Here is a 25,751-nt window from a genome sequence, read left to right as displayed (position 1 = left end):
CTTCCTGCAAGACATTTGCCGTCATAGACGAGATGCAACACAGTCCAATATAAAAGGCGCACAGCCAATTTATTGTAGTGATTTTATTTTTTAATTTATTTAGGGGTTTGGTTTTTTTTGGTTTGGTTTGATTTTAATTGCTCGTCTAGACATTCTGCTGTTTCTGCTCAATTTAAAGCGTTCATTATGCTTAGAATGAAAGAAAGTGCCACAATGTGTCATCAACCACATTTAGAGGCTAAAACCTGTTCCAGAGTGCCACATGTGAAGTGCAAAAAGCCTGCCGTCATAGACGAGATGCAATGAATAGTACAAATGAGCATACTGGTGCGTACTTTCTGACTTCCTCACCCCAAAGCCATTCATGGTGTGACACTCTGGTGTACACATGAAAAGTCAAAGAGACAGAATAAAAGAAGTAAGCTTTAGTAAGCCTCTTTTCTCTCTTCACTTTCCTCTCACCCCAACCAGTCGAGGCAGATGGCCCTGCTTCCAAAGCCTGCTTCTGTTTCCTTCTGTTAAAAAGGAAGACTTTTTTCACGTCCCATTGTGTCCACATGTCTGCTCTGGGAGTCGCTGGCTTTCTCTCGGTAATGTAAAGCGCCCCGAGATAACTGTTGTTGTGAATTAGTGCCACATAAATAAAGTGGCACAGAAAGCCATGGTAGTTTCACATTTAAGTACAACTGGTCAATTGCTGCAATGAGATGGACGGGCTTGTCGGACAGTCACTTCTGGAAAGTGACAGAAATTGTTGGATTTAGTCTGCGCCTGTGTTCAAATGTCATAAAATGTGGCAGAGGGGGTTAAGCTAGACTGCATGTGTGTGTGTGAACCCTTTAAATTGTAGAGAGTCTACTATGAGCTGAGCCATACTCGCCTTATCCAAATAAGCTTGCTATTTCTCTGAAATCCTTCACACTCAAATGTTGGAAGATGATCCTTCACATTCTCTGAAGTCTACCCAAGTCTACAGATGGGAATCCAAACACAGACAGGATGCATGCCAATGGGCTTACAGTAAGCAAACTGTCAGAATGCACATGCTGGCAGTGCCTCTTCACAGTTCTTGTTGAGGACAGCCTACCTGAAAGAGTCCCATCCATTTCAGACATACTTGATGTGTGTAGGACTTTCCTCAGTGTCACTGATGATAATTCAGTAACCTATAGATGAAATGTCAGCATGTTTCCGAACTGAGCACTACTGCCTCTTGCAATGTACTAACCTGTCTCCTCAGCTGCTCATCCAGTATGCCTACTACACATGTATCGATTACACTCAGTAAATGGGACATGGCTTTAGACAGCTGGTATTTGGCCTTCCTTGAACTGCTTCTTTCCCCCACAACTCTACTCCATCTTTTTAAGTGAGTGCTTCTCTTCATATGTTAATGCACGTTGTTCTGGCAACAATTCAGAGACAGCTTTCAATAAAGCTAAAGAAGGTCTACATCATCCCAGTGTCAGGTCAGTATTCTCACTGTTGAACCCTTTGAGCTGAAGCTTGTCAGGATACCACTGTGTGATCCGAAGACTTGACCTGACTGTAATTACATTAGTGGAGGGTGTAGTTTTAGAGTGACAGTCAAGAGTGATGACGAGGTTAATAATGTTTTATGTCCCTACACTGATCCCACAGTTGGCTGCATGCCACTTCAATGTGTTGCTTACCAGAAGAGAAACAATAGACTAATCTGTTTTTCTTAATGAGAGTATAGTTATATATATAAAGCAAAAAAAACAACAAACCCAAACAAGACACCTATAAGAATATTGCATTTTATATTCTGCACATCACAGGCTCCCAGCTGACAGTAGGAAAATAATAGCATTAGCTTGTGCTCTTTGATTTTGAGGTACTGACACTGTCACCTGATACTTACCGGTACTTCAGAAGCATCTTCAATAAGTCTCATTTGTACCTGTGCCAGAAATAGCTCAGTGCCACTTTGCTACATAAATTAGTAACTATGGCATCATTATAAGAGCAAAATTGATCCTACTACTGTCAACCAGTGGTGTCAATACTGACGGTATAAGCTAAGGCAAAGTTTGGCTACAAGTTGCAGACGCTCGATTAAGTTGAGATCTGGATAATTTGGAGGACAGGTCAACACCTCAAACCTCAAACTATTCTTGAACCATCTTACTTTGTGGCATGGTGCATTACCTTGCTGAAAGAGGCCACAGCCATCAGGATGTATTGTTTCCATGTAAGGGTGTGCATGACCTGTGACAGTGTTCAGGTAGGTGGTACAATCAAAGTAACATAAACATGAATGGCAAGACCCAAGATTTCTCAGCTTCCTAATATATCCCACCCACTAATAGGTGCCATGATGGACAGATAATCAGTGCTGTTCACTTCACCTGTCACTGTTATGCCTGATCGCTGTGTATACTATAGTACTTCCTGTTCTTGTTGGCACTCTCAAAGTCTCTGCTGGGGAGTTTCACAAAAATCTAATCACTTAATTATGTTTACTCAAATTCTGTGCTTCAGTAAATTATGTTGGATTCTTTCAAAGATATGTCTTTATTAAAATAAATAGCTATTAATTAGGGATGCAACGATACCAATTTTTTCAAACTGATACGATACCGATCCTTGGATCTGAGTACTTGCCGATACCGAGTACAAAAACCGATACGTCTACCACACACATTCTGTCAATAAAAAATATTAATAAAAATGACAACAAAAAATTTAATTTCAAGTGAAAAATAAATACTACATTAAATTATCGCAGTGTCCACACTGTAGACAAACAAACAAAATAACTAAAGTATTTTGGAGTCAGACATAACATTAATGAACCTATTGCAGAGTATCCACATTGTAATAAAAAATAAAATAAAATAACTGAACTCTTTCGGTCTCTTTCCCGCTTTCAGATTGAAAAATAAACACTTCTGTTCAGAATAAAATAAACACTTTTGTTAAATTATTGAACAATGTCCATATTATATCCAAACAAAATAATAGTGAACTATGTGGCACTGTCTACAGCTTTCAGATTCACATAACATTAATGAACCACCTATTGCAGAGTGTCCACATTTTAATCAAACAAAAAAACTTCAATGGTGTGACCTCCAAACTAAACTGTTTTTGGGAAAGTGAGAGGCAGGTTCTTTTTGATGAAACGAATCATCTCTGCATGATCAGCTGTGAGCCTGTTTCTGCTTTCATTCACAATGTGTGACACTGAGCTGAACAGCCTTTCACTGTCTACACTTGTGCATGGTGCTGAAAGGTGTCTGCCTGCCACTCTAGCCAGGTTTGGGAACCGCACGTTATTAACCATCCAGTATTGTAGAGGTTTGTCTTCTCGTAAAATTGCAGCCTCTCCAAGATATGTCTCTAACTCTACACTAGAACCTACCACAGCTCTGCCTACCGATGCTGATGCCTGCTCATCTGCAATTTATTCAGACATGCTGTCCAGACTAGCTGTGGGGTGGTCACTGCGTGCTTTTCTTGAAGGTGGTTCATTCAGGTCATGATTCTCCTCTCCAGCCAACCTTAGCAGCTCAAGTTTTAGCATCTCCTTGGCATTTGCAGCAGTTGTGGTGCTGGAGAAAAAACGATTTTTATATCTAAAACGGAGAAAGAAAAAAGTTAGCTGACAATTGTGTTGCTTACCATTTTTTTTTGCAGTAACACAGTTACATACACAGTCATATTCACACATACAGTCACAGACACACACAGTTACATACACAGTCACATTCACATACAGTCAAACAGTTACACACACACAGGCACAACACTCACCTGGGATCGAGTAGCGTGGTGATGCTATAGAGTGAATTTTCCTCCACGACAGTGAACCGCGTCCTGACAGCTGCAGACAAGGTTCCCTTCATTGCTTTGATCCCATGGTCCTTGTCAGTCTCCCTTGTTAGAAATCTGTGGAGCACAGTGATGGCTGGAATGACGTCTGCAGCCGTGGCATCTGAAAAGCTGACTTTTCGAGTTAACTCCTCGAATGGACCCAGAACAGATATCACCTTCTCCAGCAGTGTCCACTGGTGAGCCGTGAGCGTATCAGGGAGTCCATAATCAGACACAAATATTCCCAGAGCCCGTTTCTGCTCGATCAATGACTGTATCATATAAAAGGTGCTGTTCCAGCGGGTCTGAACGTCTTGCTGGAGCCGCTTCGCGGGCTGGTTGATCTGTAATTGAATGTCCTCCAGACGGGAGCTAGCCAGAGCAGAATGTTTAAAATGTCCAACTTTTTTGCAGCCAACTGCCACCGCATCAGCAACACTCTTCTGTGACAGAAGGCCCTCATGAGCAACCAACTGGAGAGTGTGGGCAGGACAAGGCAGGCTGGGCAGCTCAGCATCACTCATGGCCTTTATCATATTTCTTGCGTTGTCCCGGAGCACTACGTGGACGGACATCTTTGGTATATCCCAGGTTTGAAGCATGCTATCGAAAGCAGTTGCGATGGTTTGGCTGGTGTGCGAGCCCCTGAACGACTTTGCATGTAGTGTTACTTGATGACGAACAAACTTCTCATCAATCCACTGCACACATTTGGACACACTGCTTGTCCAAATGTCGGTAGTGAAACTTAAGGCTGACACCTCCTGCAAGAGGTTATGCACGTGTTTTTTTTTTTTTTTTACCTCTTTTTACCTCTTCAAAAAGATTTGGCAGCATCATATAGTGGCTCGAGTATGCTGAGAAGACGGCAAAATCCTACGTTTTCCACGACCGACAGTGGCTGATCATTCAAAATGAGTCAGAGCCTCTGTTATTTTAACTGCTCGTGGATTTTCTCTTGACATTTTTCGTCACTTTTCCAAAACCTGAGTTAAAGTGGGCTGTTCTGGTCTTGAGTTAGCCTTAGCAAACTCGGTGTATAGAGCATGATGTGTCCTCAGGTGTTTTATTAAATTGCTTGTATTGAACGATGTACTCTCCTTCCCTCCCCTGGACACCTTACTGGTACACAGTTTGCACTCGGCCTTGCGTCTGTCATCTTCACAAATTTTGAAGTAAGTCCACACTGTTGACATTTTGTTTAGCGTAGTTACAGGAGCTGCCAGTCTCACTCGCCTAACCCTAGTGACATGTCCCCCTAGCGGCCAATCTAAAAAATTACAACAGAAAGTACAGGCCACCCTCTGATTCATGAAGTAAGTTGGTATTGATTCATGGTATCGGTCAAACTTTCACGAGTATGAGTACACGCACATTTTATGGTATCGGCCCCGATACCCGATACCAGCATCGGTATCGCTGCATCCCGACTATTAATTATTTTACCAGTGAAATATGGTTAGATATTAGAGTGCGTGTGTGTGCGTTTTTTTTGTTTTTTATGTAGTACTGTTTTATTGTTGATTAATCCATTCCTGCCAACCTGCTCCTGACACAGACTTTATTGCTTTGTAAAGGATGCTTTACATCCTTCTTTATCCCTCCTTCACATCCTGTTACATCACTTGAACAAATGCTGTTTTTGGATACTTGCTGGTGCTGAACATTGCCACTGGAGAAAAAAATGCGAGGTGCATAGCATAAAGATAGCAACATTTTCTGAGGATTATGGGCTGCAGCTATTCAAAAAAATATATAAATGAAACCATATATATACACAAAATACATGAGTAGATGCAGAAATACAACTTTCTTAGGGTTCTGGAACCTTCATCACTCTGACTAAAAAAACACACTATAAACTGAAATCCCTTTGGAGTTGTGTTAGGAAGGGCATCAAGTGTTAAAATCTGCATATATGCAAATCAAACCACTGTAGCACCTCCCCCTGTAAACAAAGAAGCAGCCAAAAGTAGCTTGTTTCATGTTGAAACATTTTACCTATTTATTACCATAAATGCATAAAACTGCAGTGCTGCAGCATGCTAAGTTGTCTTTTTGCTTTGTTTTTGAGATACCTCTAAGAAATGCATGGATTTAAGCTTATGGAGTGAAAACACTCAGGAATATAGGAAAAGCACAAGTCAGGGGGGACAAAAGGTCAGGTTTTTTTACATGGCTGACAGCATTATGGGCATTTGATGAGGTGGAAAATGGCTAGCATCAGTCGACCCTGAAGGGAAGTGCTGTGTGGTCCCTTCACCTTGCACTCTACTTCACCTTTGACGCTGCAAACTTTAGCAGCCCATGAGTCATTGTGGATATAAATAACTTATAGAGTGGAGGCGACTATGGTTGCCCCTGCATGCGCAGCGAAGGTGTCTCAAGCATTTCATGGAAGCGTTTCCTCTCTAAATTTATCCGTGTGATGTATAGCACATTATCATAACTCCGCCAAAATGGCAATGACAGCTCTAACACAGTCAAGTGCGAGGCAGGTAGAGTTATTGAAATGTGACTCAAACTCTGCACCTTGATTCTGATCCACGTGTGAAACAAATAGAAAAAAAGCACACACACAAAAGCAAAGAGACGTGCTCAGACTGATGCGAACACAAAGAGAAACAGACAGAGGAAAAGATAAACAAAACTGTCTTATGCGGTCTGTGCGTACAGCCTGCAGTCATTCCTTGTAAGGCCTTGCCTCTCTTGTCTTGTACCTGACAGTTACCTTTACTTGTGCTGTATCTCCTGTTGGCTGTACCTCCATGACATAAGACCATAACGATACACATGCCCCAGGCAAAGATGGGGAAAGACTGAGTTGGGAAAAAAACTTCAGGTTGTTTTTTTTAAACTGTTTGAGATACTTTTATTCTTAGTAATGGAGCATTTTACAACTACAGCCTGTACTCACATAGTTTATCCATTTATCAAGAGGATAAAATTTTAAGATCTGCTAATCAGCAAACTCATTCAATTAGCTGAAAGCATAAGTACAGGGACTGGTGGAAGAAGGTAGCAAAAGAAGGGAGGATTGAGGAGGGAGGAGAGACAGAAAGGTTGTAAAGAGAAAGGAGGGACCTCAAAGAAGCAGGAGGTGAAAGCATAAGAGGAGAATGATAGGATGAGACTAAAAAAAGCATTGGGAATGTACAATAATACCACATGTATCTAACTGAAAGCAGCTCCCCCCTCCGCTTACTCCTCCATGGTCTACGAGTGCAGATCACCACTATCTCCTCCTGAGTTGCACCTCCATTTTATGCTCCAGCGGATGACAATAATTTAAGCCCCCTGATATGCAAATGTCCTTAATTGGACTGTCACAAGTTCCCAGGCATCGTCAACTTTACAAAATGACTGAGGCTGGGAGCAGATTGGATTTTGGTGGCCAATCTTGTACACTTAATTTTCAGTAATTTTGCGAGCGTTTCACTGCAGGGTCCTGCGACATGCCACTTACAAGAATATCTATGCTAACTAAAAGAAGTAAAAAAAAAAAAGAAAAGAAAAAGAAAGTGAGAGAGAAGAAAAACTAGGCTCTCTGTCTTGTTATTTTCATTCCCTCCCTCATCTAGAGCTCTCCTTTTCTTTCCATACCCAATTACTCCCATCTCAACCAGACCCTTCAATAGTAATTCGACTCATCTTGTTTGTACCTTTTAAAACCCTCTATGATTACGGGGTTGGAGCCAGCAATGTTCCTCCCCCCCGAGGCTCTTTTTGTTCCCATTCTGTCAGATAACTGTATTTTGTTCCAAACTCTAAAACTCAGCCTTGTTTAGAAGAACACAGTTTTTTTTTTTCTGCCTGGCACAAATCCAGTGATTTTGTTTATAGGTATTGGGAGCGGTGTGCGCATAAAAGTTTCCAAAGTCAGACACCGCATGAACATATCGTGATACGGGGTTAATACAACACATGAATATTCTTTATGAATAGTCACAGGGTAGTGTTTTCTCAGAGGGAAAATGGTGGTGGTCAGAGGGCCCGCTGGCGCCAGTGTTCGGCAGCCTCGCCTCTGTCAGTGCGCCCCAGGGTGGCTGTGGCTACAATGTAGCTTGCCATCACCAGTGTGTGAATGTGTGTGTGAATGGGTGCATGACTGGATGTGCAAAGCGCTTTGGGGTCCTTAGGGACTAGTAAAACGCTATACAAATACAGGCCATTTACCATTTACCCTTGTTGAACTATACAGGTGTACAACCAGAAGCAGTCATTTCTGCAAGTGTGTGTGTATGTGTACATGTTTAGATGTCTTTGTGAGGACAGAAAATTGGCATGCTACCATACTTGTGGGGACCAACAGTCACTCATCACCATGAGTTTGAAGCCATTTTTGATGCTCAAAATGTGGTTTTAGTGACAGGATTAAAGTTAGGTCATGGTTAGGCTTAGGGTAAGTGTTAGGCTTAGGGTAAGTGTTACGCTTAGGGTAAGCGGCTAAGAAAAGGATTATGCCAATTAGATGTCCTCACTAAGATATAAAAACGAGTGAGTGAGTGTGTGTGTGTGTGTGTGTGTGTGTGTGTGTGTGTGTGTGTGTGTGTGTGTGTGTGTGCGTGTGTGCACGGCAGATGGAGATTGTATATATAAAACCAGTTCACGTAATAGAAACTTAACGCATTTAAGGCATTTTCCTTTCAGGTAAATAACCTTGATGTGCAGCTTCCTGGATATTGTCTGTAATCTCGAGTCAGCAGAGCCTATTAATTACCACTGATGATTTCCTGTCATGTTTCCATATAATCTTTGTTTACTTAAAATATCTCCTTTTCTGTGTCTACCAGACGACCTTCAGCACGTTCTACACTATCTTACGTGTTCGTCTGTCTGTGTATTAATTATAATGCCTAAACAGAAATTACATTCCCTGCATTACTTTCACCCCTCTATATGAAAACAAAAAAAAAATTCTTTTTCCATTCCAGTCACATTGAGTAAGTCATGTATCCTCCCGACTGATGCCGCTTGATGTTTTACGATTTATCATCATTCCTTTCCTGTTTTCCTTCTCCGCCAGTCATTTTGCCTCTCCACCCTCCCACCCACCCACCCACCCAGCCTTCACTCAGTTAATTGAGTCTTTGATTTAAATGCGAGGGAACATTTGGAAATGATATTAGCCATGACGACATGTAGCGAAAAGAAGATAAAACAGCAGAGCAGAGATAAAAAAAAAAATCTAAATAAATAAATTAATAAGAAATAAAAAGCAGAGTGTTATTAGGCTAAAGTGGGCTTCCGACTGTGAGTCGCTCCTATATACAGAGATAATATGCTCTGAGCAATGAATGTCTAAATAGGAACTAACATAACTACCACTGTCTGAATTTGTGGTTTCTCAGGGGGTGCTTGTGTCTAGAATGAATGGAACACCACAGAGCTGTAGCTCAAAAATGTAAATGTAGTCAGGTAAACAACAACAAAAAAAAACAGTTTAAAAGTTTTTTTTAGTTGTCTAGGCTTTCTGAAGGTCTTTCAAAGATTTTCTTTGGTCATTGTCTGCTTTTTCACTCATTGCACCTGATCGTTTTCAGAGGAATGTTTTTGTTCATTTGTTTTTTAAGCCACTTAGGACTAATCTATGAATCATTCAACCATAAACAAGCAGAAAAATTAGCTCAAGGGATGAACAAGGATTGCGTCTACATATAACAGACAACCAATTGTATCTTTAGGCACTTTGTAACTGGCAGACTGTCATAAAAACAGATATTTTGTTCCTATTTCGTGAACTAAACAAAAAAAATGGTAAGAATAACATAGTTTGACAAGCATAAAATAGCACTTTTGTTCCAACAAGGTGATTTCTAAAGGGCTATTAGCTGAAAACTCAGCATCTGCAGTCATGAAACTGGAGGGAAAGTTGAGGGAAAAATAAGCCTAAAAAACAATCAACAGCAGATGAGCATTATCTGAAAGTCATCTCCCTAAGAACCAGGAAAAAACTCCAGTAAAGATCTGACAGAGGACCTGAAAGATACATCTGGACCCTCAGCTGATCCATCGAAGTCCCATCAGGAATGGTTTGTCATGAAACGCTGTGTGTCTTTGTTTTACAGACTCAAATGGAAGACTCAGAAGTCAAACATAAAGTGAGCTTTCAATGCTGGTAAATCAAAAATAAAAAAAGTTCCATACTCCAAGGATTAGTAGGGACTGATGCCAGGAAAAACAAGTATCCAGGAAAACACAAAAATAATTCTGGAAGAACAGGGAAAGCAGAGCAAAGCAATCCAAAGCAAAATGGAGGAGACAACAAAGGACACTTGGGGAAGTAAAATTAAAAACAAAGCACCGGAGACAAAAGATTATCAAAATAAAACAGGAAGAGAAAACATTTAAATTAAGGCTTTTACTTTCCCACGCTGCCAAACTTGGTCTAGACCAGTCATCTTCTTGCTCGCCTTTGATGAACCAATCAGCTTCGACTTCGCTTCAAATCTCAGAACTCTGTCATTCTCTCTATCAGCCTCTCATTCGTGCAACCAACCTCCTCCCCACCACCATTCTAGACTATTGCTGCTGGGATTCCGTTCTAACATGATGGGTGATCGATGTCAAATGGTCAAATAGATTAGTTAATTCCTCTATCCTATTAAATCATGTTTAGTTCTTCTAAATAGTCTCTCCATTTTGAAATGGGGAACACAGATACATGTATGAACTTAACTTAACTAACAGCAAACTACATACAAAACCAAAAACCAAAGATAACTTACAAAACAAACAAGCAACCAAAGTTCAAACATACACCATCAAAAGAAATTATGAACACACAAAGGAAAAACCAAGCCATTAATAATTTTCAAAACCAAAAGAAAACATAAACTTGTTAAAAAACTCAAAACTGAGGATGCAGCCATAAGTAAAACACGGAGGCTCTGTCATGTTTGGGGCTTTGTTTCAGCCCGTTGCTTTGGGGAATGCAGAAACATAACTGAATGCTTTGAAGTACCATCACATTTTGACCTATCATGCAAAACCATCTGGGAAATATCTGATTGGCAACAGCTTCATTTTTCAGTGTGACAATGATCCCAAGCACACTGCCAATGCAGTAAAAGCATACTTGGCCAGAAAAACACAGGCTGCGTTAGTGGGTGGTGAAACAAAACATCGACTTTCAAGCTTGTGGGAATTTTTCCAAAATGCTTTTTTGTCTTATAACATATATTTCCATATATGATTGCACATGTTTTAATAAATCGTTACACCCATTTCCCATTTTCCTGACAAAATAGAAAGAAATGGGGGTTGGCTTGAGATGTGCACAATACTTGAGTTCCATTTTTTATTTTTGGTTTGATGGGGTTTGATTGTAGTAAATCAACATTATGTGAGTTTTACTGACTTTATTGTTCAAATTCATCTGGAAATGAGCAGTCACCATTGATAACCATGACCACCTACGTCACATACACGACTATACACTTTTTTTCATGCTTTAACTCCACTTCATAGTTATCATTTAGAAATGGTATTATCCCATCCTATCAGCATGTGTTAGCAGAAAGCTAGTATTCCACTGGCAAAATCAGCTTCCTTGCATATATAAATGTATATACCTATTTTTTTTATTCAAAAATACAGATACTGATGCTAAATAATGAAACCTTGTCTTTGTTCCTGTTTTCTGAGGACTATAGCGTCCGTGTCCTGACTGACCTCCAGCAAACGTCTGCCACTGATACTAACAGTATATGGAAATATCTTTCTTACATTGGCTCCGCTCTGGAAAAAATTTAATCTGTATGCATCAGTATAAAAATTTTGTAAAGCTTGGAAGTGCACGTGTTTATTTTTCTAGCTGAATGAATTAACAAGGAGGTGCCTTCAAAGTCACGAGTGAGCTGTACATTGTTCTGCCCTCCAATGCATTTGGACATAGTCTTTATAGCTAAGATTGTGTAAGTCCTCATTTATGTTTTTAAGTGCTTTCTATTCAATATGAAGTAATAGTGGAGAGAGGAGTGGGTGCCTTTTCAGGTGATCATTCCTGCAGATGATTAAAGCTACAAGACATTTTGAGGAGCAATGCCCTAACAGCCTCTGTGCTCTTGAATGCGGAGCTACAAGGCCATCCAGGAATTAACTACATGGATGTGGGTGGGGGATTAGGATTAAATCTAAAGCTCTGACTATCTATTATGTTTCTATCAAAAGGAGATTTTGATTTGATTCACAGGTTCATTTCCCTCTGTTCTCCTGTGTGCTGTTTAATAACAGCAGTTCGCTGCTTTTAAATTCAGTGTGACATACAATTTCTTGCCCTTGTGGGAAAATTGCACTCACTCAATGAAACTAGGCAGTGAAAGAGTGAAGGATAAATATATTAGCAGCAAAGTAAATCAAGGAGTGGCAGTGTTGAATTCTTGAATTTTCCAAGTTTCTTCACAAATGCACGAGTGTGAGCTTGAGTTGTTCCTGAAGTTTTATTTTTCTGAAAGAGCATCTTTATGACCTCAAAATCTGTGTGACACACGCACAGCGACTAAGGTCTCTGCTGGGTGTCTGTGTGTGTGCGCAAGTGAAGTAGGGCGGTAAAGCGGAGATGTCAAATTTCCAAAAGAAATGGGGAGGTCTTCTTCAGAAAACAGACTGAGAGAGGACTCAAAATGTGATGGGATGATGTGAAGATAGGACTGGGAGTCACATCAGAGAGAGCGCAATGAAAAACAAGTATTCACGGGTAGACAGGATGAACTTTGAAATTTAAGCTGTATATCAAAAGCGTTGTCAAACTCTTTGAAGCGAAAGCTGTAATGTACTGGCAAGTGATGACTGTGATATTGACAAACTGCTAAAACATGGATTACTCTCATGGAGTGCAGCTTCGATAGCTGAACTTCAGCGAGAAGTCTTTGAAACAACATCCTTCTTTCTATCAGACTCCAACGACTCGAAGCTGACTCTTGGTTCTCTTCCTTGTGTTTGTCTCCCGAGAGGAGCGTTCATGACAGTTTGCTGACACTTTAATTGGAAGCCTCGAGGCTTGATTAGTAATCGAGAACAAATACACCAGCAGCAAACATATGGTTATATAACAGTGCTAAATGTACCAGTTGCATGAAAATTAGATTTGTGTATAGGTGTATCCTGCACATACAAAGTGTTTTATTCAGAGCAGCAGCTGCAACAGTGACACCTTTTGAATAAATCTATAAACATCTTGTTAAATGAAAGACTGGAGTTATTGGCACTTGCAGTTATTGAGAAACTGTACATTACAAACAGCTATTTGCACAGACATTTAAATATGGTTTCTTTTTTTTTGCACACCTTCAACCACAAGATGCATGTGCTTTATATGCACAGAAACATCCAGAGCTGGAAAATGAAGCCAAACCCTGCAGTTCCTGGAGTGACCACTTGAGGTCAAAAGCAAGTCAATCTCCAAAGACGCAGACGAACTAAACAGCGTTATATTCCACCAACACCTTTGGAAAGCACATTAACACCCTGGTACAAATGATAATACTGTGGGTGGATTTAAAAAAAAAATATATATATATATATATTTTTTTTTAAATAACACGCATTTAGCTTTTGTTAAAGCTTATTCATGGGTCCACACGAAGTGATTTGCTTGTCGTGCATCACTTTTAAACTGACAGTCGGTGGAGTCCAGGCTCTAGTTGGCTTAAATGATAAGGAATAAAAATAGTAACATCACACAGAAAAACACAGGTTTAGCTATTATCTTTTTTAAACCGTAGAAAAATGTATTTCTATTGTAGATAGTGAAAAAAAGAAAAATTTTTGTTAGTTAATTAAATTTTTTTTTTATGGAGGGGGTTTTTATCAATAGGAAGAGCTGTAAATAGCTGAAAATACAGTTAAAACTCCCAAATCTATGCCTTACTTATTCCAAAAGCGGCCCAGTGGACCGGATTGGAGTCCTGGGCAGGATGAATCTGGCCCCCAAGCCAAATGTTTGACACCACTGATCTAAAGAATACATCACAGCTGTACACTTACTGCAGTAATAATCGACGTTTTCAATTGAGCAACCTAAAAAAATTGATTAAATAAATACCACCAAATTTGTCTTTATGAAAGAGGCTACGTTACTAAGCTGCACAGTGAGATAAGGATGAAGTCAATTGAAAATTCAGCTTAATGGAATTGAAGATATCTAAAATGTGGTTGGTTTTTTTTCCAGAGTCCTTTTGAACGAACAAAGAGTGAGTGACTCTAACCTGCCTGACACCCCTCTGCCAGTTTTGTAACTCATCAAAAGACAAAAAAAAGCTAAAAGCCCGGAAAAAAATCTCATTACAAAGACTATTTCCCTCATCTGTGTGGTTCAGTGAAGAAGCAGATTGCATTTCAGTACTTCATTAATAAATGAGTATGTGAACAATGGCAGAGTGATGGTTCCATTGTCTTCAAGCTGAACACTATAGGGCACTCTGAATGTTAGAAGCAAGATAGTCATTATGCTGCCGGTTCTCTTCAGCTCAAAAGTCAGCCGAAGCAAGTTTGCGAGGATACCTGTATCACACAATAACACTGTGCTCAAGTTTTACAGGCTTGTTGCACTAGCACTCCACACTTTGTCAGGTCCATCTGTTTCCTGTTAGCCTTCATAAATGACATCAAATAGAAGTAATTAGATTTTATTTGTCCAAAATGTAAGAGCAGTCATCTGTGGGGAAAATCATGCAACATCCTGTGCACAGGAGCTCAGTTGTTGGATGAAATCTGACAGGTGGAAATCATCCGAGCAAAGATGAGACAATTGTGCGAGCGCACGGGAAGGAAGAAAGGAAAGCGAGTGTTTGTTTCAGGTCGAAATACGAGAAGAAAAATGCTAAATAAGAAGGAAGGAGGAGCTGAACCATGGAAGGAGGAGAACCTGAACAGAAAGCAGAGATGGATTAAGGGCATCCGGCAGCCTTGTGATGGAGGATTCTTCTTTTTTTCGTGTGTGTCTTTGGACCATCGCTCTGCAAAATTATTTCAATCTGTTACCTTTTAATCATCGTTTTAAGCCACAGCTTTGAAGTAGAGTGTTTTAAGTGAACTGACACAGCCGCACCTGTTGAAAAATAAAAAAAAGGGGGAAAAAAGTTGCCTTATTAAAAGCAGCCCCCTGGCCCTAAATTTCCATTCAGCTCATGAGATGAAATTTAAAAGGCATAAAGGCTCTATCACAAGACAGCTCCTTCTTTAACTCCACATCTATATTTCTCAGTCGTGATGGTCTTAGATGAGAATGACATCTAGTTTCCATTTATTCAATCCGACAAACGATACAATAAAACGTAATAAACTCAGCTTAAACACGGCGGGTGGAGGCGATGCAAAAGAAATAGCGAGCGAGGAAAAGTTTCCGCGAAATGAGACGTCCTTTTCCTGCGAATCTCCCCTCATTAAAGAAAGCACTTTCTGCCATTTCCCTCAGCATCTTTAAAATGTGTCTGATGCAGCGCTGCATTTAGATGTCATGGTACTCAGCTGAATGTCTTTTGCAAAATACAGTCCCACTCATGATTCCCTCAGAGGACTCTCCTCACTCTGCAGAGCAGAACTAATGGGCCCATTATACTCGGTGTTCTCACCCTTGCGAACGGCGCCACGTGCCAGAAGTGACACCACATTTGGTGTTGTCTCAGCCACTGTGTTGCAGTTTCAGAGTTGTGGCATCAACATCATTCTTCATTCTCAAGCTTGTGTTAAGCTTGAGAATGCGTCTTTAAAATGCAAAGTACATGATAATAATAATAATAATAATAGTGAAACTTATGTGAATGTTCAAGCTCTGCATTTACTCCTCTACCTGCTGTCCTAGGTGTTTAGCTGCTTTTCTGTTCATTACATCACTTGCACTTTCCCACACTCAAAGCCCACATTATTGCTGTAGTCCAATCATCTTTCTCTCGCCTTCTTCAAACCAACAAGGAGGGGGTCCTGCCTTAATTCCTGTCACTGCCGTGATGGGCAGAGTTTAAAGGGACTAGAGTTTTTTGCCTCAATAAATCATATTCAGTTCCTTCTAATGATCTCTCTTCATTGAAATAATTACAATAAAATTTATAGTAATAATAACAATTTCACTAGCTGACTATGCACACTGGCACATCTGTAGGAAACATCACTGTGTTGCAGCTGTGCGCCAAAGAGTCAGAAACACTGCTTCGTTGTAGTCAACAAAGTAAATGAACAAGAGAACAATCAGGAAAATGTGGAATTATTTTAATAGTAGCCGACTGAATGTGAAAAAGTAACTAACTGAACCTCAATTACCCCAACCTGTCGCAGCGGATGGCCCCGCCCCTCCCTGAGCCTGGCTCTGCCGGAGGTTTCTTCCTGTTAAAAGGGAGTTTTTCCTCCCCACTGTCGCCCAAGTGCTTGTTCATAGGGAGTCATATGATTGTTGGGTTTTTTCTCTGTATGTGTTATTGTAGGATCTACCTTACAATATAAAGCGCCTTGAGGCGACTGTTGTTGTGATGTTGTTGTGAACCTGTAAACTGCAAAACTAACCATTAAAACATTAACCATTAAAAACAACACTGCTGTCAGTGTGCTGGGTGACAGATCATAGGCGCTGTCTGAGTCAAGTAGCTGCAAGTATGCATGCTAAGAGAAGTGGTATTTTCATATTAAGACCTCTCAACATGCGTATTTTGAGACTTCAAAGGATTTTCTAGCTTGCCATTATCTTATCTTTTACAAGGAGAAACAGTGACTGTACCCTAATCTTTACATCCTCTGTTCATTAAGCCATTTATCTCACTTCAACATATTTCTTCCATCTGAGTCACACAACATATATCAACCTTAGAACAAACCCTTCTCATTCTTCTCTTGTTAATAAACGCAAAGCAGTGTTAATTCTCCACCTACACACTGCGCCGAGCTCTACTACTACCATGTTAACAAGATACTTTTGATAATTAGCTTGAGATCTGTTTCTCAATCAGACAGACGCTGAGAGGCTAATTAATCACAGCACATTAGCCACCCTGTATGTTTATGTGAATCTATTTACCTTGCTTTATGGTGAGAGATGATGTGCTATCACCTGCCGTTTTTTAAGTAATGGGAAGCTGCTGGATTCTCCCAAGGTCAGAGATAATTATTTTTTATTAATGTCTTGAGAGGTATATTTTCGTAATGCGGAAAAATTTGAATTCAGAAACACTGTTTGCGCAGACATCAGAAGAGACAGCGGGAATCGGGCTGATACCTGCTGTCAGTCTGATTTCTTATTTGCTGTGAATGATTGCAGAACACAAACAGGAATAAGTAGCAAGCCTACCTCTTCTAGAGTCTGACAAAAGGCACGTTTCGTGTGGCACATTAGAGCCAATGTAAAGTGGGGGATATATTTATGAAAGCTGAATGTGTAAGTGAATGTGTAGAGGGGAGGTTTTAAGGTTTTCTGAGCCTGTCTCAACTGCCAGCGCTCCTGATTGAGCCACGTATGCGCTTTGCGGGTCACTGGTGAGACATTTGCTTGCCGCCCAAATAAAAGTCGCGAGGCTCCAGGGACCAGTGGAAGTGAAGGATTGACACATGAATAGTAAGTTAGGCCTCAAGAAAATACATGGGTGCCGGTGTCTGTGTGTGTGCAGGCAGCAGAAAATGAGGAATGACTGACAACCAGCTAACCTGTGTCAAATACCAGCGCTCAGCACTGCTTTTGCCCATTAACCTTGCAAAACCTGGCACTTTAGAAGCCTACTCAGAACACTGGGCCTGCAAAAAGTCACCTAAAACAGCCACTTCATCTTAATAACCTGATGGACTATTGCACTGTTCTCACATATTTTCTACCACTGACAGAGTGAATGTTTCAGAATGCAGTCCATTTTTACATCAACAAGAGAATTTTACTTTTAGCAGAGCAGAACAGTTTGAAACACCCACTGTACTTGTAAAAAAAATTAAATCCTGCTTGACCGAAGCTAGTTTTTGTCATTAACACTGCTAGGAATCTTTGCCTATTCATTTTATAAACTGCTTAATTGTGTAGTTTTTCTAGTGAACCCTAATTTCAGTATTTCACTATTTATTTTTTGAATGAGTGATTTATTACTTTAACAGTTTTGTTCGTTGTTGTGTTTTTTTAAGTTACAGATTTCCATTAAGTAATTAAGAATTAATTTTAGAAATAACATATAAAGCCAAACAGGACCATGTTCGTGCATACTTAGCAGGGCTATTCCAGCATCCAACAGTTTGACTATACCTACATTTTGTCACTCAGGGATTGACATCAACCTCGTAACCCACTTGTGGGTCAGCGTTGCTAATCTAACATAAAGTTACATAAAACAGAGCCTCAGCATCTGAACTATAAACATAATTGCCCCCCCCACACACACACACACACACACAATTAAAATTTTAGCAAACAGAACTTCCTCCACATGCCTTCTTAGAAAGCTATCGTTAATTAATGAACAACTGCAGACTGGCACTCACAGGCATGTCTGTAGTGTGTATTTATTCAGGAGACTGCTGTGAGTCTGTGCTCATTAACATTATAGTTGTTAAAAGTAAAATCCCAAGTGGGTAAAATACTCTGAAACCTGTGGCCCCTCCCACTTAATAATTGTGTTCAAATAGTAAATTAAGTAAAATATTGGTTGTTGAGTGGGTGTTCTCTGGAAAGATTAGTTGGGATTACACCTCGTAAACAGAATCGCAAATTTTAAACAAATAATACCTACTAGACAGACAAATTTTGTATCAAAGTTAATTTAATCAGTCGCGTTATATTCATGTCAAGGGTAGTGTCGTGGATGAGAGGAGGAGGACCCAAACGCTGGACTCACAGGCAGGTAGGTGAAGGTGGATGTTTATTGCCGAAGGAGTGAGCAAACAGTACAGAAGGAGGAAATGGCTGGCTGGCTGAATGAATGAATGAACTAAGGACTGACTGACTGACTGGACATACAGACGACATCAGACATACATCATTAACATCAATGACACGACAGAGAACTGGTGAAACCGAGGAACTTAAATACACAGGTGGATGATGACAATGATTGGAAACAGGTGAGTACAGGGCTGAACATAATCTGACTAATGACACGGGAGACAAGCTGACACGGGAAAAAACAGGAAGTGAGAACATTAATGTGGCGAACCAAACTGAACATGAACAAACTGAAATCACTGGGTCAACGACCCAGGAACCCTGACAGTACCCCCCCCTCCAAAGGCCGGCACCCGACGGCCAAAAGAGAAAGAAAAAAAAACCGGAACAGGGCGGGCGGAGGGGGCCCAGGACGGAGGGACGGAGTCCACACCAAGACAGTTCAGGTGGGCGCCCCCGTGGCCGAGACGAGACAGTTCAGGTGGGCGTCCACGCGGCCCGTGGCCGAGACGAGACAGTTCAGGGGGCCGACCGTGCGGACGGCAACGGCGACAGCACCGGTCCGGGGGCCGACCGCGCGGACGGCAACAGCACCGGTCCGGGGGCCGACCGCGCGGAAGGCAACGGCGGCGACGTGGACACAGTTCGGGGGGCCGGCCGCGCGGAAGGCGACGGCGGCCACTCAGGCGAAGAGGGTCCGTGGGCCGCCCACGACGGCGACGGCGCCCGGCCAGTGGCTCAGCCAGCGGTCTAGAAAATGGCCGTTTAGCTCCAGACCCAAACGAGGCTGGGCCAGGCGAGGCTGAAGGCTCTGAGGCTGCCGCAGACGAAGGCTCTGAGGCTGCCGCAGACGAAGGCTCTGAGGCTGCCGCAGACGAAGGCTCTGAGGCTGCCGCAGACGAAGGCTCTGAGGCTGAGGCCGGGCCGGGCGTGGGTGCAGCTGAGGCCGGGCCGGGCGTGGGTGCAGCTGAGGCCGGGCCGGGCGTGGGTGCAGCTGAGGCCGGGCCGGGCGTGGGTGCAGCTGAGGCCGGGCCGGGCGTGGGTGCAGCTGAGGCCGGGCCGGGCGTGGGTGCAGCTGAGGCCGGGCCGGGCGTGGGTGCAGCTGAGGCCGGGCCGGGCGATGCAGGCGCGGAGGCCTCTGGCCGGAGACAGGCAGGGCCAGTAGGCGCGGAGGCCCCTGGCTGAGGAGCGGCCGGGCCAGTGGGTGCGGAAACCCCTGGCTGAGGAGCGGCCGGGCCAGCGGGTGTGGAAACCCCTGGCTGAGGAGCAGGAAGGCTCACAGCTGGCTCTGGGTGCTGTGGCTGCAGGTCCGGGAACTGGACGGGATGGTGGACAGGTGACTGGGAAACAGGAGGCGACTGGACTACAGGGCACTGGGCGGCAGACTGGACTACAGAAGAGTGGAGGACAGGTGGAGACTGGACTACAGGTGACTGGAGGACAGGTGGAGACTGGACTACAGGTGGCTGGACTGACTGGAGGGCAGCAGGAGACTGGACAGCAGGTGAGGGAACCGATTGGACTAAGGAGACTGACGGATAAACAGAGGCCGGTGAGGCTAATGGCTGAGCTAAAGAGTGAGCTAGTGATGGAGATAACATTACGGCTTGGGCTCGTAAGGCTGGTGCCTGGGCAGGGGACAGTTCAGCTAGTCTAACCAGTGATACTGCGAGGGCGTGAAAAGCTGGATCAGGAGGTGGATGAAAGGGTGAAGTAGTAGGTGGACCAGTTAGCTCTTCCAAGCCTCCAGGGAGGTCAAGCTGGGTTCTGGCTACCCTCAGCCTGGGCGCTGGGACAGGCACAGAAGGTGGCTGGACACCAGTCACCCCCACCCGAGAAACAGGAGCGGGTGTGGAGGTAGACTGGGTCGCAGCTGCCCTCCTCCTGGGAGCTGGCACTGGAGTGGGTGTAGGCTGACTGATAGGAGTGGAAATAACGACTGGGTGAGCGACACTGACAGGTCTATCGGGTTGTATTCTGGTCTTTCTGCCACCACTATTTACAGTTTTTGACTGAACAGTCTTTGGGGAGCCAGAGCAGAAAAAATCTTCCCAGTCCACATCATCCTCAAGGAGGGAAACTCCCCATGAATCAGAAAAGAGTCTGTTGTGTGTTTTAAGTGGATAATCAGATGAGGGGTGTGGAAAACAGTCACTGGAACTCACCACCGGGAGTTGCTGAACAGAGTCCGTTTTATGGCGGCGTGTGCGCCGCTTTCCCCGGGAAGAGGAAGCGGGCCGGGTAAACGGCTGAGCCTCTGGCGCGGTAGCCTCCGCTGAGCAGAGATGGGAGGTGTAGCCGCCGTGCCGTGGCGAGGCGGAAAGGCTGGAGAGTGAAAAGGCTGGCGGGCGAGCGAGGAGCGAAGCGGCGGGAGAGCGAGCGGCCGAAGCTTGGGCTGTGACGCCCACTCTCCGCGGCGAATGCTCCGGTGCAGCTGAGGCAGCAGGTGGGGGAACGTGGCGTCTCCGAGGCCCGCCCAGAGCCAGGCGAGTCCCCTCGAAAACGTGCTCTCTCTCCGCGACGAGCCGCTGTTTTCCCCGAAGCCCCTCCGTCCAGCGAAGGAGCGCTGCCTCCTGCCGCTCGAAAAGTTCAGGGTCCGCTGGGTCCACAACGCGGGGTCGTGTCATTCTGTCAAGGGTAGTGTCGTGGATGAGAGGAGGAGGACCCAAACGCTGGACTCACAGGCAGGTAGGTGAAGGTGGATGTTTATTGCCGAAGGAGTGAGCAAACAGTACAGAAGGAGGAAATGGCTGGCTGGCTGACTGAATGAATGAATGAATGAATGAATGAATGAATGAACTAAGGACTGGCTGACTGACTGCACATACAGACGACATCAGACATACATCATTAACATCAATGACACGACAGAGAACTGGTGAAACCGAGGAACTTAAATACACAGGTGGATGATGACAATGATTGGAAACAGGTGAGTACAGGGCTGAACATAATCTGACTAATGACACGGGAGACAAGCTGACACGGGAAAAAACAGGAAGTGAGAACATTAATGTGGCGAACCAAACTGAACATGAACAAACTGAAATCACTGGGTCAACGACCCAGGAACCCTGACAATTCACGGGAATGTGTTTGTGTATATGTGATTGCTGCAATAATTTGTCCAGTAGAAATTATTGCCTAAGAACATTCATTTGTGACTCTCATCTTAAGTTAAGGATGAATAGTTTTAATACTGTCTTATTTTAATACTTTCTTGTCAATATGAAATGTCCCGAACTTTCCAGAGATGCCATTTAGTGCTAGGTTGCAGCATCCAGAGCAATACTTGTCATGTGACAGTCTTAGCTAACTGAAAGGTATCTGTAAAGTCTCCAGGGCCCTTTGATTATCTTAAGTGACATATTACAATCCCAGAAAAGATTGGAGCGCTGTGTAAAACAGACTGCAATGATTTATAAATCCCATAAATTCATATTTTGTTTAGGAAGACATATCAAATGTATAAAGGGACATTTCACTAGTTCCTGAAAAATACTAGCTGATTTTGAATTTGATGGCAGTAAGAGAGTGGTACTAAAAAGAAAAAGCTGGAGGTTATTTGGCAACAGATCAGTAACATTGTCAGGTATAAAAACAGCGTCTTAGAGAAGCAGAGTTTCTCTGAAGAAGAGATAGACAGATGTTCACCCATCTACAAAAAGTCATCTACAAATTGTGTAAAATTATTCAGAACAAAATATTCCTCAATGGAAATTGCAAAGAATATCTCATCTACAGCACATAATATCAACAATATCAATAAAGATTCAGAGAATTTGGAGAAATCGTTCTAATCTTTCTCCAAGGCATGAATCTGTGTATGGGCTCAGCAACACTTCCAGAAATCTGTGAACACAGTTCACCGTGCCATCCACATATTCAAGTTACAGCTCTACCATGCAAAGAAGAAGCCATTTGTGAATCATCCAGAAAAATTGCTGTCTTCTCTTGGCCAAGCTCATTTAAAATGGAACGAGGCAATGTGGAAAAAATGTTTTGTGGGCAAAAATCAAAATCAAAAAGGGAGAAAAGATGGACCATCCAGCTTTTTATAAGCACTCGGTTTAAAAACCTGCATCTCTGGTGGTGTGGGGTGCATTGGTGCCTGTAATTAAACTGGCACACCTGGAAAGGCACCATCAATGCTGAAAGATCTATACAGGTTTGCGTCATATGAAGCGTTGCTTCATAATAAAAGACAGCTGATGCTAAACTGGTCTCCCTGCATTCCAGACTTTTCCATGATTGAAAACACTGGATACATCATGGAACAGAAAATATGACAAAGAAGACTGCACTGTTGACCAGCTGGAATTAAATATGAGACCAGAACTAGGCAATGTTTCTCTTCCAAAAGTCCAGCAGTTGGTCTCCATAGTTACCAGATGTTAACAGACTGTTGCTAAGGAGAGGGGAAGCTACACAGTAGTAAAGATGGCCCTGTCCGCCATCAAATTGATAATAAGCAATTTTTTCCCCAAAAAGTCAAATTTCTAATTTTCAACCGTTCAAAATGTCCCTGTGTTCTACTGTGAATAAAATATGGTTTAATTCGATTTTTTTAATCTTTGAATTCTGTTTTTATTTACATTTTACACAGCATCCCAACTTTTATGGAAATGAGGTTGCATAATATATGTCACAGGCCAATATTCCTTTATAGTGCATCTGAATCAGATCAGTCAGTAGCTCCTAATTTATGGCAAAGGAGCACAAAATTACATCATATTAAGTATACAGATGGAAATTAAAAGATGAATTTAAATTGACAAGTTTCAGTGCCAAACCATTCGGACTGGCAGTAACACCTACTTTGCTCCAGTGCTCAGTATCAGAGCCACCCAAGATTGTGTGCTCAGCTCCCTTCTGTTCAAACTAGACACCCATGACTGTCTTTTCAGACATGGAGATTGTGGAAAATTAAGGCCCTATTTGAGAGACGCAGACACAGAGCTGAGATGGAGCAAATGAATATTTTTCTTTCAAAATATTCTTTCTTTTAAAAGACTCCAGTCCCCATGCGACCCTGAATGGTTATGGTGACAGTCATCACACAATTGCATCCTGCTAAAGAAAGCTCAGAACCCACTGTACCTAATACTATCACGTACATCACCAGCACCCAGCATTGGTGAAAGCAGTGGGGTTACTAAAGGGCAGCCACAGCCTGTGCTGTCAGAAATAGGGAAGTAACGGCTTCTATACATGTTGGAGCAGTTTCCTTCCTCAGGTTCGGAGAATACTAAACCTTTTGTAATGATTAAATTATGTATTATTTGTGAGACCTGGTGTTGCATTGATGTGATGTCTGATTAACAACTTAAGCCTGAAGCATGTGGAAGATGTGTTTCCGGACAGGCTGACCCAACACCAGAGTTTACAGAGAACTACAACTAGCTTTATCTCGAGCTCAGTCTTTAAAACTAATCTGTAGTTTTGCATAACAGCCTGATGCAGTCTTTCTGATTTCCTTGGTAACCTAATAAGGTCTAGTTTTACCAAGCTGACATGTTCTCTTGGTACTTGTCACTTTTCCAGCACAGTTTCAACATCGCTCTATGCAGAGCTGTCACTGGAACGGAAAAATCCAAGTTGATGATTGAGTTTGTGTAGGCACTTGTCAACTAATAAAATTATGTGTTGTGACAGAGTAGACAGAAGCATATGCTACAGACAAGGTTTCTTTCCTGCACATTCTAACTCACTTCATGAATATAAAATCAACTTAGTTATAAAGCAGAGAATGTATATTGAAGTGTTGCCTTGATGTCTGGAGCATATAGCTGTCTGAATCAGGTGCCTTTTTTATTCTCCTTGTTTCCTAGGGCAAAACGGCTCCATTTTGTCACACACAGCCATGCATAAAGCAATGAGTATCTATGCTGGCGCATTTCACTTGTCATGATATTCTGTCTCTGTGATTTTGAAGCTTCTGATCTGCTGTAGCGCCACAGTGATGGCTGATGTCAGTCTCAGCCAGCTTTTAGACAGACACAGTGCTGCCACAGTTCCTGTTGTTCCAGACCAGTGACTGTGGTGACTGCTGCATCCTGCTCGGCAGTCCGGGAGGATTACTGGTCAGGTTTGGAGTGATGTTAAAGACAGGCGTGTACGGCAGCTTAGTCATATTTTGCTGCTGAATTAATCTCAACCATGAGGGGCTTCCCAGAAAATGTGTGTATCCCGATTTCCACATAAATGTTTGTGGTGTGTATACGTGTGTGTGTGTGTTTGTGTGTGTGTGAGTGAGAGAGAGACATTTTAACACCTTTCAAAAGTGTAGAAATGTGCTCAAGCAGATGCTGATTTTACGATCTCGTCAATATATCACTGCTCCTGCAATCGTCGATTCATCTGGGTGACTGTTGTCAGTCAGGCGTGGCGTGTCCGTGTCTTAGATCTATGGTAATTGAAACCTGGCTGGCCTAATTAATGAGCCTTAACCACTACCTGCCCTGCCACTCCACACTGGCAATTTGCTGGAAGAAGGAAAGATTCACTTCAGCTAATTACTGGATAACTCTCTCTGGCCTGAATCTTGTCTGTGCATTTGGATAAAACTTCTGTAAGAGTGTCTGCTGCACTGTGGGCTTGCTGGGGGTTGCTCAACAGTGCACAGGGAGGGAGATGAATGTGGGAAGTGGTGATAAGATGCAATAGACAATGTAGAACTGACAGAGATAGCAGGACAAGAGAGGGCGGACTGCAAAAAAACATCATGGTAATGCTACAGCTTTTGTTTCTTAATATCGAAGTGCAAGATCTCTCTTTTACTCTCACTTATGCAATCCTGGAATACTCATGTGCTCTGCCTGCTCTCTGTGTGCACTTCCTGCTTGTGTGGCTATCAGTCTTTCAAGAGCCAGAGGACATACGCTGGTCAGCCAGCTACCCTCCCCACTGTCTAATCATTTTCTCTCTTTTTCCCTGTGGGGTGGCCATTACAGTGAGCCCCTCAGGCCATGCTCCAGCACATGCACACACACATACGCACACACTCACAATAGCCAATAATGAAAAAAAATATGTTGGTAAGCACACAAATCACACGCGCCCCCCT

The 25,751-nt window shown here is 42.7% G+C and overlaps 1 protein-coding gene across 1 annotated transcript in view; it reads right to left on the bottom strand.

Annotated features, from left to right (window-relative positions):
• Nucleotides 1-25,751, bottom strand: part of LOC113035750 (calsyntenin-2) — a 356,909-nt gene that overhangs the window by 215,101 nt on the left and 116,057 nt on the right. The window lies entirely within an intron of this gene.

The sequence above is a fragment of the Astatotilapia calliptera genome, chromosome 14, assembly GCF_964374335.1.
Source record: "Astatotilapia calliptera chromosome 14, fAstCal68.1, whole genome shotgun sequence".
NCBI lineage: Eukaryota > Metazoa > Chordata > Actinopteri > Cichliformes > Cichlidae > Astatotilapia > Astatotilapia calliptera.
Note: the sequence above shows the minus strand (reverse complement) of the source record. Positions and strands in the feature narration are given on the sequence as shown.